Here is a 17,900-nt window from a genome sequence, read left to right on the forward strand (position 1 = left end):
CCAAGGTGGACAACAACAACCTTGCTTTGTGCATCAGCTGGAGGTGGGTTAAAACTGCCTCACCGTGTGAACTGACCAAAGGTGGGCTACAACCGCATTGTCAGTGGATCCCACTGTAGTGCGCTGCAACTTCTTTGCAGCATGGTGTGTCTGCACCTGACCAGAACTGGGCTGCAACTGTCCAATATGCAAGCATTGTCACACTAGGGTCAGCTAAGCACAATTGTGTGTTTTTCAGGAAGGCCATACACAAAGAAGACATGAGCTGCACCAACCTCTGCTACAACCGCTGCATGGACAGATCGAGACTGCTGCAGGCCTCTAGCTGCACTTGGGACCTAACCACTGCAGCACTCTGTTGTGAGTTTGAGGCCTTGAGACTGTGCTCTGCCCACTACAACAACAGAAGTAAGAACGAAGCAAACTGGTTAAGCATTTGAACTTGTGTGTGAATTTGTATTATCTGCACCTAAGCCTAATTCATGCGACTGCCAAAGCTTACTGGGAGACTAAAATGAACAGGGTTGTCCGGGGTAGGAGAGCGAGAGCATGGAGAGAAAAATAGGTATCATGTTCAGGAGTATTACCTACCACTAGCAAATCGACCTGTGTAGTATTTTAGGTTTATGTGTGATAAGTAGTATACGCTCTTTAAAAATAAAAAAAACACTGGGCTCAACATCAAATTATTGTATTTGTTGGTTTATTGTCGAGTTGTGAGCTTGTGCCTCCTGACACTAACTCCTGGAAACGCCATTGGCTACCCTGAGAGTCAATTGTGTGAAGGGCTGTCCTTGGCCCAGTTTGTAGACTCATAGTAGGACAGACCCGAAGGCATCAATAGCAAGGCCATCACCACAACAGTTGGTGCCAAATTGCCCTGTGGCGCCCCCGAACTGGGTCTGACAGTGTCTAGCCCCACACGTTAGATGAATCCTGTGTATCAGGAGAAGGCTTGATATTCTTCTTATAGTGCTGCACACTGTGAACATGAGCCTTGCAGAGGTGCCTGTGATGAGCCTGTGTCTGTTTACCAGGTAATTTAGATGGAGGAGCTGCAGCACAACAGGTGGTCAGCAAAACACAGCTTCAGAAACATGTTCCTGCCTTTAGATATGCTGAAGAAATTCTGAACAACTAGGGTGAATGGGTTGATAATCCTGTGGGGCACTGATTACAAAGCCCTAAAGAGAGTGGGGCCAATTTAGCAATAGTCAGATTGAGTTATTCCACCCCTGCTGTAAACAGGCCTTGTGACCCATAAGGGTGTGCCAAGGGCTTTGGGTAGGTTTGCAAGGTATAAAAGCTTACTGCAGTTCTCTTTAAGCAGGGCACTGCACTGCCGTTTACAATGAAAATAAAATCAACACACTATGGATGTGTGGCAGCTTTACACGGCTTGCGTTTAATAAGAGTACATCACTATAATCAGAAAACAAATTCAGAATTTAGATGCTCTGCCAAGATTCATAACAACCCAGACAGGTTAATTAATAATGCTTGTTTGTTGGTGGCGGTCTGTGCATACAAGTTTGCTCTTCGGTCCAAAGCAAGGAAGAATCCACAATGTTAATAACATTCTCCACATTGCTTCTGATGTGATAGCAAAGTAATTGCTTTTACTGGAACGGTGAGGAAAACTATTAGTTGTCTGGAGTGCTGGGCTCCCTCAGTGAGAATCCTTTGAAGCAAAACTGCAATTTAGCTGCATATAGATTTAATATGAAACTATTTCTGCCTGCACAGGAAAGAACACAAACGCCCTCAGGTCTGTTTTGATTTAAAACATTCATGGCAAGTAAACACAATATTACAGTAATACCACTTTGCATGCAGTAAAATCCTGGCCGAAAACGCAAGCGTTGAATGTTTTATTTCACAAAAACGGGCCAGGTTTGAGAGCTGTCAAAAATATTATTGCAGTTAGTGGTTTATAAAAAATGGCCGCATATTGTGAGCTGATTATTATTGCACGTTTAACCATATGCCTTTAAAGTACTGTAAACGTTTAGATGTTGGAAGAGGAAATGTATATTCTCTTGTCAAGGTATCTGCTGTGGTACAGGAGTAGCACCTATTGCTCTGCGCTTAGTGTATCATAGAGCTTGTATGTGTGCCTCCGGAGTGATGAGTTGCGGCCCCCTCACATTGGAGATTATTTCAGCAGTCACCTGCTGTGAACGCTAGAAAGAAGTAAGTGTATGACATCTAACCACACCATCTTTTTTCTCCATTATTAGGACTGGCACTAGCACTAGCCAAACTGACTGCTGCCACCCCACCTAAAAAACCACACACAAAAAAACTTTAAAAAATACATACTTCCATACATATACAGAGGGAACTTTCTGTCAGGCCTCTACATCTGTTGCTCTGCTGTAGTTTCATTCGTATTTTTCTTCCGCCAGCTACAGCATACTTACCTACTTACATGGAGCAATGGGTCAGCCCAGTGTGCAAGCACTGTGAGTGACTGCATTTTGTCCCATTACACACGCCTCTGTGTCAGAGGGTTCTGTGTGAATTGGGGGATTTGGCTCTTACCTACAACCACCTGGGCCTTATAAAATATTTGTTTTGTGTATACAATCTGTGTCAGAAGAGGCAGCAATCGAATGAGTCTGCTTTAATATATATTGGCTTCCCAACCGGCAGCGTCCTGTTGCTCGAGCATTCTTTAATTCCCAACGTTTCACAATACATTGTACTTGCCCGTGTCACCTGCCTGCCATGTAGACAAAGCTAGTGACATTAACCTAGTTCTCTCTTAGTAAAAACACACATATATGCAGTTAGTCCAAAAGCCCTCAACTAAACTTCCTAATAATGCGGGGCCTTTGACATTACATAACTATTCTTTAAAGTTTTCACATTTTCCCACTGTAGAAAGAAAACTTGAATGTACATGCATAACGTGTACGTCTCCCCAAAGTATGTCTGCCATGACTGCAAGTATAGTCCTTCTTCGGTGTCTTGCGTTGGGTGGTGGGGGGAGGGGAGTTCCTGTAGTAGTTCTGTTTCAACGTCTTCAGAAAAACCGTTTCTGATTCAGCTGGTTCAGGGAATGAGTCTAGTTCCTCTACATAGCGCATTAGGGAAGACAGTGGGAGACTGGAAGCTTGCTACTAGTTAGACGTTTTCAGCGTGACTTGTAATGGTGTTTGTACTCATGGATTTACTAAATATGCTATTATATGTCTGTGATTCCAGCATGATCATCACATTATAGGTTATTCAAACATGCCAAGCTTTGAGAAAGCAACATGGGAGATTTTAAAAAGAAAAAAGAATGATCGGAAGAATGTATTTCTCCTATTAACTTCTGTTTGAGAAGATGCAATGTAGGTAGGAGACAGCTGAAATAAAGCTTTTTTTGGCTTCAAAAATCGGGAGTCTTCCCCGAATCGGGTCTATCGGCATGTACGATTGTTTGCAGTTTCGAAAACAAGCGCACTGATTTATTTTGGTTGCTGTTTTATATTTCGGGAGACCACTAGGGGATGGCCTATAAAATATTTACTTTGTTAGAAATAAACAAATCCCTGGCATGCTGAAGTTGAGGCACGTATAGGTTTTAACAGTAAACAGTAAGGCAGCAAGAGGTGGAATGGCTTTGGGGTATTTTTCGTCCTCTTTAGTTTTTTTGAAAAATGTTCGAAAACAAGCTCACTGGGATTTTTTTAGTTCCTGTTTTATAATTTGGGAGACCACTGGGGGCTTGCCCTATAAAATATTTACTTTGTAAGAAATAAAACAAATCTCTGGCATGCGAAAGTTGAGACACGTGTGCAGGTTCTAAAAGTAAAAGAGGCGCCAAGAGGTGGAATGGGCGTTCGGGACCGGGTATTTTTCGTTCTCTTTGTGTTTTTTCAAAGATGTTCTTCAGGGATACCTTTCTTTACTAAAAGGTTCAAACACTTGTGTGCGGGAGAGGAATTGTTTTTGTGTTATCGTCAATCTAAGCTTCTGCTCCACACTAAAACGTTAGATTAAAGACACAATGAATTGAGAATTAAAATATTGCTGATCCCTTGAATTGTCTATACAATATAATTTTTCAAAATTAATTGTTCTCCCTTTGTGAGACTGCACAACCTTACTGAAAAATGAGGGTATTCTTATAAGTGCTATATAGGCAACACGTTCTTGTAACACTACTATCGTCCAGTGTTACAACACAATTTTCCTAATAATTATCACTAATGCATCTGCAGTTCTACAAAACGACGGCACTGAAGGTAACGCCTAGTGGTGGCATCTCTCCCACAGGCATATGATGTGATTATTAGATCAATGAGGCAAGATGCAGATCTGTGCCTAGTATTGTGTGCATTTGTCGAACAATAAGCTTTCTATATTGTGTTTAGGCCCATATCGAGGCCACTGGAAATATTTGGCTGCGGAGAACCAAATTATGCAGCAGGGTTGACTAAATTGCGCAGCAAGAAATGGCAAATTATACAGCATAACGTGGCACATTTTGTTGTAGTATTACTTCATTTTTTTTGTCATTTGTACACCCAGGTTAACACTCTGTGGAAAGGTTTCATCACCGAATTGCCTGTTAAACTCTTAATACAACAATAACCAACAGAAAGGGGACCAGTCAACCATTGCACAGGGCCTTCCATTGCGAGGCAAGATATGTTTTAGTAACACTTGAGTTAGAAACTATAAGCCTGATTTAGATCTTGGCGGATGGGATACCTCGTCATAAACATGATGGATACCCTGCTTGGCGTATTTCGAGTGCACTATATCCTATGGCACTTGTACTACAGCTTCTTCTGGATAGACTCCATTGGACAATTAAGCTGATTCTTTGTTACTAGGGCATCCTCATGAGTTTTTATTTTCTCGCTCCCACGGAGACCCTGTAACACTATACTTATTGCTGCTTGTAACTAAATGCACTCCCTTTGGGCTGCTCCTCAGTTGCTCCGGGTTAAAGAGCTTTTATTCTGTGCTAGGCTGGGGATTATATATCATCACCATTGGAGGAACTTTTGAGATCATTTATCATGGTGGCTGTACCTCGTCTAAGTCTGGGACCCGCTTATATAGAGCATCTGCTGTGGATGCCTGCATGCAGTTCATGCCATTAACTGCTCCTATGTCTTTTCAGACTGCCTCCACATACAAATGTGGTCATGGATGTACGTGTGTGTCCAAGATTGCCAGAGCAAGCGCAAGTTACAGGGACATTTATTGCATAGTTCCCAATCAAGTATACATTGGACAGGATACACATAGATTTAGCAAGCAGCATTCTTGTCGTCTATAGCCAGTATTTTATTCCTATTGTCCCTCCACCATTAAGCTGGTAGCTGTATTGAACGGTATCAAAAATAGACTTGTTTTGTTAATTTTCGTTGTTTTTATTCATCACTATCCTCAACCACCCAAGTGGAACCAAGATTTGTGTTGACACACTACATCTCTCCTTTTGAGGTTGAAGTCCCCGAAAGGAGTATCAATTTTCTGAACAATAATCACTCATACATATGCTATCATTCCATCGGAGCGCAGTGCATCAGTTGCGTCATGATGCACCCTACTGAATGTAAATTCCTTATTGACAATTATAAGGATCATCCTTGTCTAATATTTCACTTTAATTCATATTATCTTCGTTCCTGAGACTTGTTTCACTCCAGAATAATTCTACCAATAAAAATTCCCTTTGATTATGCCTTGACAATCTTATACAACAAAAAGGACATCTGTCGTTTTGTCAAGCTCTTTCTGTTTATAAATGTAGTTTGGTAAATAATTTGCAAAATCTACTTATTATAAACCTGCTCACCTACCTATATTCATGTTTTATGTGTTATTGTCTGTCAGAATGTATCATATGCAATAAAGATGCATGCTTTTGTCTTTATCTTTTTTTATCCTTTACACCAAATACTTAAAAGGTACCATGGTTACAGGGCAACATGGAGTTAATTGGCTGATGAGCCTATCACTTTGGTCTTTGCATAGAGATGTTGTCACCTGTCTCCTTTTTGTCCACTTCCACATTCTTGGAGTGAAACATAGGTGTCAAGTGCCCTCAGTTTATTACTACCTCTTGAGTTTGCCATTCAATTTTTAGGTATGGTCTAGATACAGCTTTTGCTTTGCTGCCAACACATGTTTTCCGAAAATAAAATAAAATACAGACATAAAATTGTACATAGAGGGGCTTTGGGTCAGCCCTCCTCATCCATCATTCTGTTCATGTGTCATTCACATTTAGGTCTCTTCCACCATGTGTAAGCCAACTTTAGCTAATGCCTGTCTTTACTCAGAGTGTTATGTTATTGATGTTAATACGCAATCTAATGCTTGTACAGAACTGATGAAGCCAACCTGCTGGGAAAGACAACTACTTCCATTGCTATCAGGTAGTTAAAGCCTTCCTAAAATGCAAAAGATCATGTATTTTTCACACACTTATCTGGAGAGCATTCATCAGTTTGAAGGCTGCCACCGACAAGGCCCTACCTCCAGAGCGAGCCAGCTTGAATCTCGGGATTGTTAGTAGAAAGACATCTGAACAAAGTGAGTACCAGGGACATATGGGATTAACTTTTTCCTCAAATAGGTAGGCCCAGTGTAATGCACATTTTGTTCCTGCACATGTGCACGTCTGCCTAGAAAATTGTCCACTTTATTGCCAGGGCTGGTAGGCAATTCTCTGCTTTCATTTCCACTGTCATTTTAAGTTTGTCTAAATTTATATACGCAATATATCATTTTTTAAAACTTTTCGGTACTACTTTTAAAAAGCAGCAGTTTTACTTTATATTTAGACTTTTAATTTCTAATGGACATGTTCGTAAAAAAGACAAATAGACAAAAAAATTCAAGGGCAGCCAAGGTCAGACCTATTGACTTTGCCATCGTTGTTTTTTCTTGTTTCTTTTAGCTATCTGTGCAAATAGCACCAACGTGTCTGCTTTTTGATGACCAGACATAAGAAGTCTATAGGAGCAAGCGGGTAACTGCAAAAATGATACCACCAATTGGAAATTATATTGATATCAAAAATAAATTGCCAGTAAAGCACTTCATGGGCATAGAGCTATGTGCAGTTTGGCAAAAGAAATGCGGCCTCATGGCCAGAAATTACAAATTTGGAACTGGGAAACCAAGTTTGAGTTCAGGCGTTGGCTTAATATCCTATGATGCTGGGCAAAAATCACTTAAGCTCCATGTGCCTAACTAAAAAAAAATGACCCTGTGTCATGTAACCTGATTCTCAGGTACAAATGCTCAATTACCATTGGGCCAAGTTCCTGATATATAACACTGCAAAAACAAATAATAGAATGATAATGGTCTATTGACCTTGTGCACCAGGGAACTGTGGAAGTTATTCCACATTTGAACTATACAAGTGCATGGACATTAGTTGTTCTACATATGAATTCACACATATGTATTAACATGAAACTATTGCAGTGGAAATAAAATCATTGTGATACGTTTTAATGTTTTTTTCTGGTTTAGACTAAATCAAGGTACAGTTAGGCCTCAACTCTATCTTTCTGAAATGGCTGCAGTATCATGATGATCATTGTGTGTTCATATTTCTCGCTTGACACAACATGCAGCAGGATGTGCACAGTTTATTTTGAGTGACATCTTATTCTCTGAGAAACTAATGTAGGAATCCTTTTGCTACTTTCTAAAGCTCTTCCTGCAAGCACACTGTATTGCGTGATTTAATGATTATTTTCTGTTGTTTATATAACTAGTTTATTCCTACATTTCCAGATGACATAGGGTCAGAAGGTGTAAGTCAGCATTCATTTAGTGGGTTAGTGCTAAAAAGGTAAGGTTATGTGACGTTATAGAAATATGAAATGTATTTTGTTACAGCAATGCTCACACCGAGCTCCCTTGGCAGTTTTAATGATTTCCTATACTGAAAATAGCCACCTAAACCCCTAATTTGTTTTTCAGTCAAGTTCTTTACTGAGCCTCTAAAGATGTTGCCCAATTTTCTATTGATTTGCTTCCCATTTGAGACTTGGTCTTTTTTAACTGAGTTTGTTAATTTTTGCATTTATTTCCATAACTGATGCCCTTCATCACACTTCATGTCTATGTATTTAACTGATGAAATTAGAATACTGCTACGTTTGCCTTTTTCCAATTACAATATTGCAAATTAAATTGTAATAACCATCACAGTTTTTCTGATTTCTGAATCACTGAACTCCCTTTTTGAGCCAATGCCTTCTTAATGGCTGTATTTAAATGCTGTTTAAATCTTGTCTTTAAGGACACATTGCCTCAGAATCTTGGAGGTTAACACAGCCTAATCTCGCAAATTGGACATCACTATAATACAGAATATCCTTGTGATTGTGGATCATAAGCACCATGGGCCTAATGCAGGCCACTATGGTGCAGGTTTGGGCGAACCCTTCTGGGTTCTCCGATTTAGTCTAAAGCCTATGCATAGTGGTGAGATGTTGGAGTTCTTTTGCAGAATGGGTCCCATTATGTTCTGTTACACGTCTGACAACCACAACACAAAACAATTTCATACACAAAGCAATAGTTAAGCACCTCACCTTCTCTGATGCTGGATACCTCCCTCTTTGACCATGACTGTGATATCACAAATACTCACTCTCAGCCTGCTCAGTCACAGAAAACGACTCTCAATCTAATTCTCCTGCCTTCATTGCCTCCTCCCAAGGGCTACCGACCTAGATCCTCTACACCAATTACTAGACTGAAATTTAAAGTCAAATTGATCCAAATCTACCTGAATCTAGTTCTTCAATCTTTACCTGTCCCTGGCTTATCTATTAGAGGATCATTCAGCTTGTTGTTCTTGCCCTCTCTACACGTTCAGCCACTATTCACTTTGAGGTTTTGCTCATCCATTTGATTGGTGAAATTATGACAGAAGTATGCCAACCTGCATAAAAGTGAAAAAAAATTCTATGTCCAGCTAACCCTATGTGACATTTCCCTCATCACATCTACCTGTGCTCTTGACCATTACATATCCTTTTACCGCCAAAACCGCCTCTTCCCTCCTTGCCCTCTGTTATTTACTCTCTAGAACTATTACATCATCCTATTCCAACCAGTGCAGGATGGTGATCTATCAAAAACGGTGAACTGAAAATCACAGCAACTAAATTGCACAAAAGTGCTTGAAGTGAGAAAGCCAGACTCACAAACAGTAGTTCAGGGAGGTATGTCGAGAACTTGTCATGGAGAATTTTGGAATACTAAGACCAAAGGGTGCATTTTCTAGCTTGATACTCTTTTTTAAAAAATGTATTAAGATACAGCATTGATCTAACAGGTATCATTAAACTTCAACCGTATATGATTAGTACAATGCATAACTAATGTATTGTGTAGCCCTTAAAGTTGCTATTAAGGATATCACTAGAAACCGAAATTCGACCCAAAATATCATTTTATACTTATAAACTTAAATGCAGCAAAAACACAAAATCAATAAGAATGCATCCAAAAACACACATGTACAATACATGGTGGTGAAAAAAGAAAGTGATCACAATAAAAATGTATAAAAACGATGGAGGGAACTCAAGGTGTTATGCTGAAGGGGAGTGCAGAGTTCATAGTCCACAAGGTATCAAAATATTGCCCAATGGTAAACACTATACTGCAGACAATGTCTGTGGATGAAAGTCCTTCTCAGCTGTGTAATGTTGATGTTTGGACCCATACTACGTCAAAGAGTCATCATCAGGACAATACCATTGTGTAATTGAGCACAATAAGTGTGAGTGCATTAACAGGAAAAGCCTCAAAATAAATAATAGAAGAGTACAGCATAATAACCGAAGTAGTAAAATGTTCATATCCAGTACCTGATAATGTGGATTGCCAGTACCTAAAATAGGCAAGCAAAATATTACATTTCAAGATTTAATGAATGCTTTTCAAGCCTCCACTTTTGTACAAAAGAGGTCACACCCTCAAGGACCATATGGTCCGGGCCATGACACCGGATCCTAAGGACAATATTGGTAGCCAAACTATCGCTACCACTTGGGGATAGCCACCAGTAGTAGGACATTTCAGGTGCCAAAAGTTCTCTATGTTTTCAAACCACTAACACAAAACATTTGAAACATGATAAAAGAACACATACATCAGATAGTTCACTAACTAAATCTACAAATATGTATGTGATTAGGTGTCCTTGTGAAATTCTTTACATAGGACAGACAACACAAAACATGAAGTCATGGGTCATGCAGCACAAAAGCAGAATATGGTGTAAAACGGAGAATTCCCCTTTGGTGTCCGATTTCGTTTCACTTAATCACAACAAAATGTATTTCCCATGGCAGGTTATAGAACAACTCCATTTACCTCAACTTGAGGATAATATTGGTGATATGTTGAGAATGAGTGAATGCCGTTGGATTCCCAGATGTAACTCGTCAGCAAGAGGTTTAACTCAAGCAATGAATGAAGAGTATGGTGGCTATCTGATTTGGCTGTTTTCAATAAGTACCTAACTCCTAGTTGGTACGCCCCTTTGGGACAGCTTTTTATATCTGATGCCTTCTCTATGCTGTCTTTATGAGTTTTTATGCACTCTTGGCATTTATTTTGTGCACTACATCCCCTTCTGGGTTGGACCTTAGCCATTGTTTGGCCCTTTCATACTGCAGCGAACAATATTGTATGCAGCCATCACTCTTTTGAGATCCTTGCCATCAAGCTCCTTACTTCTAACATGCCACCAACCGTTTTTCAATGTTTTGCTGACTCCTAGCAGATCCTTTAGTTTTTTTTACTTCTTGTCTATTGCTCTGTATTGATGACTCCATGTAATAGTTTTCTCAATTATTATTTCCGTTCAACATTGCCTTTTCAAATGTATGTTTATTTTTTAATTTTTGACATCAACGACTTATGCAGTAATTGTTTCAATTTTTCCTATTAACACCTGTTTTCAAATAGAAATTATACTTTTATTTCCATACTCTGACAAACATGTTTGCTTCTTTTATTTATCAGCGCACTCAAATGGTCTAGTGTACGTGCCGCTCTCTGGGATCACTCTGAGTTCACGTTGGGAAGGGTTTCCTCCATATGCCTTTGCAAACTGTTTGGCAGCTTGGATTCTTAAATAAATCAAATGATGCCATCTGGCACTCACCTTTGTGGCAAAGTGTGCCTTAAACCCATTATGGTTTCCCACACCAAATTCCAATTGTGTTTCAGTTATATATACTTAACTGAGCCTGTTCCTTTCAATGCAGCTACTTTTATTGTGCTCACTTACATCCTGCTTTTGTCTTGACGATGACGCTTTAACATGGCATGGGTCCAAATGGCATCAACAACTACCAGGCTGGGAAGGACTTTCAATAACTGACAATTTGTCCAATATAGTGTTTTCAATTGGCCAATATTTTGATTCCTTTTGGACTATGGATTGTGCCGTCCCCTTTTGATTTACGCCTTATTATGATCTGACTGCCATGAAGGAGGTTGAAAACATGGCTTTTTGCAACTGTGACCTGTGCTGCGGCCCGGAAAAGGTCACGATTGAAAATTGCATGTTTTGAAATATCCTCCATGCACAGTGTGCCAGGCACCATGTTGTGCATGGCACATGGATGTTTGGGGGGTGAAGGAAGGTGGATACCTGACTAGGGTGACCCCAGATTTTTTGCCTAGTGTTTAGCTGGTTTTCGACTTAGTTGGCCTGGGATCCTGCTAATCAGGGCCCCAGGCTATCTGCTCTCTCTTTAAATGGACTCCTTGTACCCTAGGTACATCACCAATTTGGTACTGGACACCTTATCAGCCCCTGTACAGTGCACTATAGGTGCCCAGGGCATAGGTGCATCCAAGGCCTACCAGGGGCTGCAGCATATCTTTTGCCACCCCTGGCTGGTACTTAAATCGACACAACTGGCTGATCACTCAGCTGGGGCAAGGTGGTGTAATCACCCCTTGCTTAGATATAGTATACTTATATCTAAACCTATATCTGGACACATATATACCTATAAGTCACTCCTATGGCAGGCCTTAACAATCCTGGAGGCAGAGTGCTTGGTTTTATGTGAGATGGTGCTCTAGTATGAGCTGAGCCTGTCTGCAGAGGTCGGAACCATTTCCGTGCAGCTGTTCCAGTGATACGGCCATACCATATACTCTTAAGTGCATTATAATCCTCGCGGTTAATGCTAGCTTTGGTTTGGCTTTATCAAAACATGTCGTGTTTGGTGTCAATCACTTTGGAATACTACCCCCTCACCAGTTCTGGCGACGGGGGTAGCATTCCACCCTTCTAGAGGGAGAAGACATGTTACTTTACTTAAAACGCGGTTAATCCTAACCAGAGCCTTAGCATCACAAAACGGATGCTGCTGCCCCTACACAAGTCTGACCTCCTGCTGCTGACCGAAACTTGGCAGGAGAGGCATGGACAAAGGGTGTCCTGTCACAGGGAGGTGCTACACCTCCCCAGACAGGAGATAGTGGATTGGAGCAGGGTGGGTTGAAAGAATCTAGACACTGCCTGGGGCGCACAAGGTGTCCCATGCAAAATCCAGTCAAACCGGTTCTTGGGCACTCCAGCCCCAGCTCTAGTGTGAAACTGGACAAAGGAAAAGGGGTGTAACCACCCCCTTCCTGGGTCCCACCCATAGGAGGGACCTAGCAGGTAATCCAGCCCCTTTATTTGGAATAAAGGTAGGAGCTGTGCAGATGCACATCAGATTATCCTGACTGAAACTTATGAAACGAAACTCTGGACCCTTCGACATCCTACTCGACGTAGAAGACTGAAGAATCTCCCTTGTGGTCAAGGAGTGACCACCCTGTGCAAACAGGCACCATCCAGCACCTCGACGTTTGCTTTGTTGCAGTTCCCGCCGGAACTCGAGCGACAGAGATCGACAGAGACCCAGCGTGCCTGCCTTCTAACAGCCCGATCCACAGTCCCTGCAAAGCTGAGACTCGTGGAGGCGACCTGAAGCGTGGGGCCGGCCATCTTGGAAAAACTACGAAGCGCTGACCGTGCAGCTCCCGAGGCTCCCTCGAGGCTGTGCATTGGAGTTTGAGAAGCTCCAGCCCCGAGCAGCTTTTGCACCGAAGCTCACCCCTCCACACTCGCCGAGTGCTGCGTGGGGCACTTTTGCATTTTCCTGCTTGACGCGTTGGTCCGCTCGCTTGCCCGTTGGCTAGTGACCCCTGTACCGACGAACCTAAGAATTTACTCTGCTAGTCTGGTTGCTCCAGACTGGCCCTCGCTCCCCTGAAAAGGAGCACCCGCTCTGACCTTGCTGGTCCGAGTAAGAGGCGATCTTTGAATCTTGCGTGGGTTGCCCTTGCCAATGCTTGTTAACTCCGATCTCGAAACCGACACCGCCGACAGCGAGAGCCTTCATGGGACAGCTCGTGATCCACTCCAGGACATCCTTGGTGCCCCAGAGTCCACGTGGCAGCGGAGACAAGCTTCGCAACAAGCACCTGATTGCGCCCGACATCGCCTTGTTCCTTCCTGGTTTCTTCCTGGTCACTGGCTAGTGACCCAGACTCTGTCCCCTCTGCTTTCAGGTACTCTACATCTTCGATCCACCCTTGGATCACACCGGACACTTCCCTTCTGGACGCCTGCAGCATCTTCATCTCCAGGCACGATAGATCTTCGTGACGAAACCCGACACGCCTTTGCACCTGTGCACCCGCTTCCTGTGGGTGAGGTAACTCTTGAACGCCGGTGCTCCTGTAGTGGTTTACACCTCTAGTGTCTAAGTCTAAAGTGTTGTCTTTCTAGTCCAGTCGGAAGACTCTTAAAACTGTAACTCGATAACTTTTACGCACCATTGACTTTGCATTGGTGCATGCGTGTGCTTTTAGCGCTGCACCCGATTCCCGCGGGCTACTCCCGTCCTAACTGCTGTTAGTACAGTGTAGTCCCAGCGATTTCCAAGGCCCTAGGCCTTACCACTGATCGCATAGTGATACTTATACCACTTTTTTGATATATGGTTTGAGTGGCCACCGGCCCTATCCATAATTGTGCAACTTTCATATGTTATATTGTGCTTTTGTTTAAACGCTTGTGCTTCTTTACTCATAAAGAGTATTGGGGATTATTCTGGGAATAAATACATATATTTTTATAATATATAACTTGTGTGGTGTCCTTTCATTTGATATTACAGGATTGCATATGGTAAAACAGCTGGCTTCACATGCCCTCCTGAGTTAAGCCTTTGGGCTGCTTAGTCCATGCTACCCCTAGGATAGCTTGTCTTTTTAGGTTGACTTACAACCATCACCATAAGGGATTGTTTGGACTGATACAAGGTGCCCACAGAATTGTGGACATCATATATCAGGCCAACTTCTCACAGGGGGGTACCACATGTGCCCCACTGACCCATAGCAGAGGTCCATGGGGTATAGGGGCCCTGCTATGGGACCTCAAAGTCTCATTCCATCAACCTTTACATGGAGGTCGGACCACCATGTAAAGGCGGAGGGAAAAGGGACATTGTAATCCCTAAGGCAGTGCCTGGCACGCACCACCCCTTTGTATGGAATACGCTCTGAGCGATGCTCCAACGGGCTCGTTGAGACCATCAGAGATGCCAGTCGGTACCACCATCCGCTGCACTATGACCGACTGTATCATTATGCGGCGGTTAGACTGCAGCCTCAGATGTCGTATGGACCGCCACCCACGGCCTGTCGGTGGGAGTCCACCTGACATCCGAATGAGGTCCTTAACCTGTGCAAAGCAGCAATTGCAAACCAGAAGCTTTTTCAATGTTCAAATTCAAGCATATAGAATATAATTACATCAAAGCTTGGGTTTATGCAAGTTTGTAGTTATAAACCAACGGCTTGTATAGGTATTTTCAGTTAAAAACAATCAATAAAATCTCTTAAATTAGTTGGAGATATTTTATAGCGAAGAGGAGTGATGATAAGCGGTATTTAAGGGTTTTGAATAATTAGTACACGTGCGACTAAGCCATAAAGTTCACCAGTTTGCAATTTATTTCAGTATGTTTATCATTCAGTGTATGAATTACTGCTTATCTGCACAATTGAATGTGCAGATGGTTAAACATACTGCAAAGCAATGCATGACAAATGCAGAGGATATGTAAAAAGTTTCCACTTTATAATCACAGAGTGCAAATTTAAGTACTCCATGGTTTGTTTCCAGTGTGGTACAAAGTCCTTAATTGGAATATTCCTAAATTGAAGAAAACTATGTTTTTGTATATATGGTGAAAAAGAGTTTTTAGATATTGCTATTGGGTTACTTTTTGCAAGTTGATTATTTTCCAGGCGTTGTGCTTTTTTGCTAATTGAGCTTTATTTTGCAAATGTAAGACCCTCCTTACTGCTTTAGTTTTTTAAATAAGGCACATGAGAACACTGTCTCCCACAAATCTTTAGTATTAACCCCTTCAGTGCTAACGACGGCTCCTGCTCGTCACGATTCCAGTAGGGAAGGTGTTGGTACATTCCTTATGTTGGAGCGCCATCTAGAGCAAGTCCGGTAGATAATGTGTTTGCAATAGTAGCGCGCAATGCTTTCCAATGGGGCGACCAGATTGCCGGGCTGACATGGAAGGGCTGAGGTCCAGGGGAGGGCGGCCTCCCCATCCCGGGCGCTGTCCTTGGTCCTGCTGCGTGGCAGGGTGCCCGGGACGGGGTCCTGGAGGGCCCGGGGAGGCTTCCCCTGCGCCTCCGGGCTTGGGAGCCCAGGCTGGGTCCAGGGGCCCGGCCGGGCCCCGGGTCGGGTGCACCGGCCCTGGGCCCTGTCTCCCAGCCTGCCGCACTGCCAAGGGCCCGGAAAGGGGTTCCGGTGTGCCCGGGGAGCCTCCCCTTGCTTGGCTGGGTTCAGGAGCAGTGGCTAGGGCCCCTGAGGGCCCGGGGAGGGCGGCCTCCCCACCCCGGGCTCTGTCCTTGGTCCTGCTGCGTGGCAGGGTGCCCGGGACGGGGTCCGGAGGGACCGGGGAGGCGTCCCATGCACCTCCGGGCTTGGGAGCCCCGGCTGCGTCCAGGGGCCCGGCCGGGCCCCGGGTCGGTTTCTCCGGCCCTGGGCCCTGTCTCCCAGCCTGCCGCACTGCCAAGGGCCCGGGAAGGGGTTCCGATGTGCCCGGGGAGCCTCCCCTTGCTTGGCTGGGTTCAGGAGCAGTGGCTAGGGCCCCTGAGGGCCCGGGGAGGGCGGCCTCCCCACCCCGGGCTCTGTCCTTGGTCCTGCTGCGTGGCAGGGTGCCCGGGACGGGGTCCGGAGGGACCGGGGAGGCGTCCCATGCACCTCCGGGCTTGGGAGCCCCGGCTGCGTCCAGGGGCCCGGCCGGGCCCCGGGTCGGTTTCTCCGGCCCTGGGCCCTGTCTCCCAGCCTGCCGCACTGCCAAGGGCCCGGGAAGGGGTTCCGGTGTGCCCGGGGAGCCTCCCCTTGCTTGGCGGGGTTCAGGAGCAGTGGCTAGGGCCCCTGAGGGCCCGGGGAGGGTGGCCTCCCCACCCCGGGCTCTGTCCTTGGTCCTGCTGCGTGGCAGGGTGCCCGGGACGGGGTCCGGAGGGACCGGGGAGGCGTCCCATGCACCTCCGGGCTTGGGAGCCCCGGCTGCGTCCAGGGGCCCGGCCGGGCCCCGGGTCGGTTTCTCCGGCCCTGGGCCCTGTCTCCCAGCGTGCCGCACTGCCAAGGGCCCGGGAAGGGGTTCCGATGTGCCCGGGGAGCCTCCCCTTGCTTGGCTGGGTTCAGGAGCAGTGGCTAGGGCCCCTGAGGGCCCGGGGAGGGCGGCCTCCCCACCCCGGGCTCTGTCCTTGGTCCTGCTGCGTGGCAGGGTGCCCGGGACGGGGTCCGGAGGGACCGGGGAGGCGTCCCATGCACCTCCGGGCTTGGGAGCCCCGGCTGCGTCCAGGGGCCCGGCCGGGCCCCGGGTTGGTTTCTCCGGCCCTGGGCCCTGTCTCCCAGCCTGCCGCACTGCCAAGGGCCCGGGAAGGGGTTCCGGTGTGCCCGGGGAGCCTCCCCTTGCTTGGCTGGGTTCAGGAGCAGTGGCTAGGGCCCCTGAGGGCCCGGGGAGGGCGGCCTCCCCACCCCGGGCTCTGTCCTTGGTCCTGCTGCGTGGCAGGGTGCCCGGGACGGGGTCCGGAGGGACCGGGGAGGCGTCCCATGCGCCTCCGGGCTTGGGAGCCCCGGCTGGGTCCAGGGGCCCGGGCGGGCCCCGGGTCGGGTGCTCAGGCCCTGGGCCCTGTCTCCCAGCCTGCCGCACTGCCAAGGGCCCGGAAAGGGGTTCCGATGTGCCCGGGGAGCCTCCCCTTGCTTGTCTGTGTTCAGGAGCTCCATCCGGGGCCCCTGAGGGCCCCGGGGAGGGTGGCCTCCCCACCCCGGGCTCCGTCCTGGGTCCTGCCGCGGGGCAGGGTGCCCGGGACGGGGTCCGGCGGGCCCGGGGAGGCTTCCCCTGTGCCTCCGGGCCTGGGAGCCCCGGCTGGGTCCAGGGGCCCGGTCGGGGCCCCGGGTCGGGCGCTCCGGCCCTGGGCCCGGTCCCCCGGGCTGCCGCTCCACCCAGGGCCCAGGACAGGGGTCCGTCGGTCCCTTGCAGGCCTCCCCTGCTTGTCAAGGTGTAAGCGGGCCCCGGGTCGGAGGGCCCGCCGGCCCCTGGCAGCCTCCATGGCTGTGGCCCGGCTGGGGCCCCGGGCCTCCGGCCCGCCATGCCCCGGGCGCCCGCTCCCTCCTTCGTGGGGGCACGGGGCGACCGGATGGCGTCCCTTTCGTGCCCGGCCATCTGGTCGCCCGGATCCCCTCGGCCATCTGGTCTCCCGGATCCCCTCGGCCATCTGGTCTCCAGGATCCCCTCGGCCATCTGGTCTCCCGGATCGCCTCGGCCATCTGGTCGCCCGCAATGCTTTCC

This window comes from Lissotriton helveticus, chromosome 4_1 (assembly GCF_964261635.1).
Source record: "Lissotriton helveticus chromosome 4_1, aLisHel1.1, whole genome shotgun sequence".
NCBI classification, from domain to species: Eukaryota; Metazoa; Chordata; class Amphibia; order Caudata; family Salamandridae; genus Lissotriton; species Lissotriton helveticus.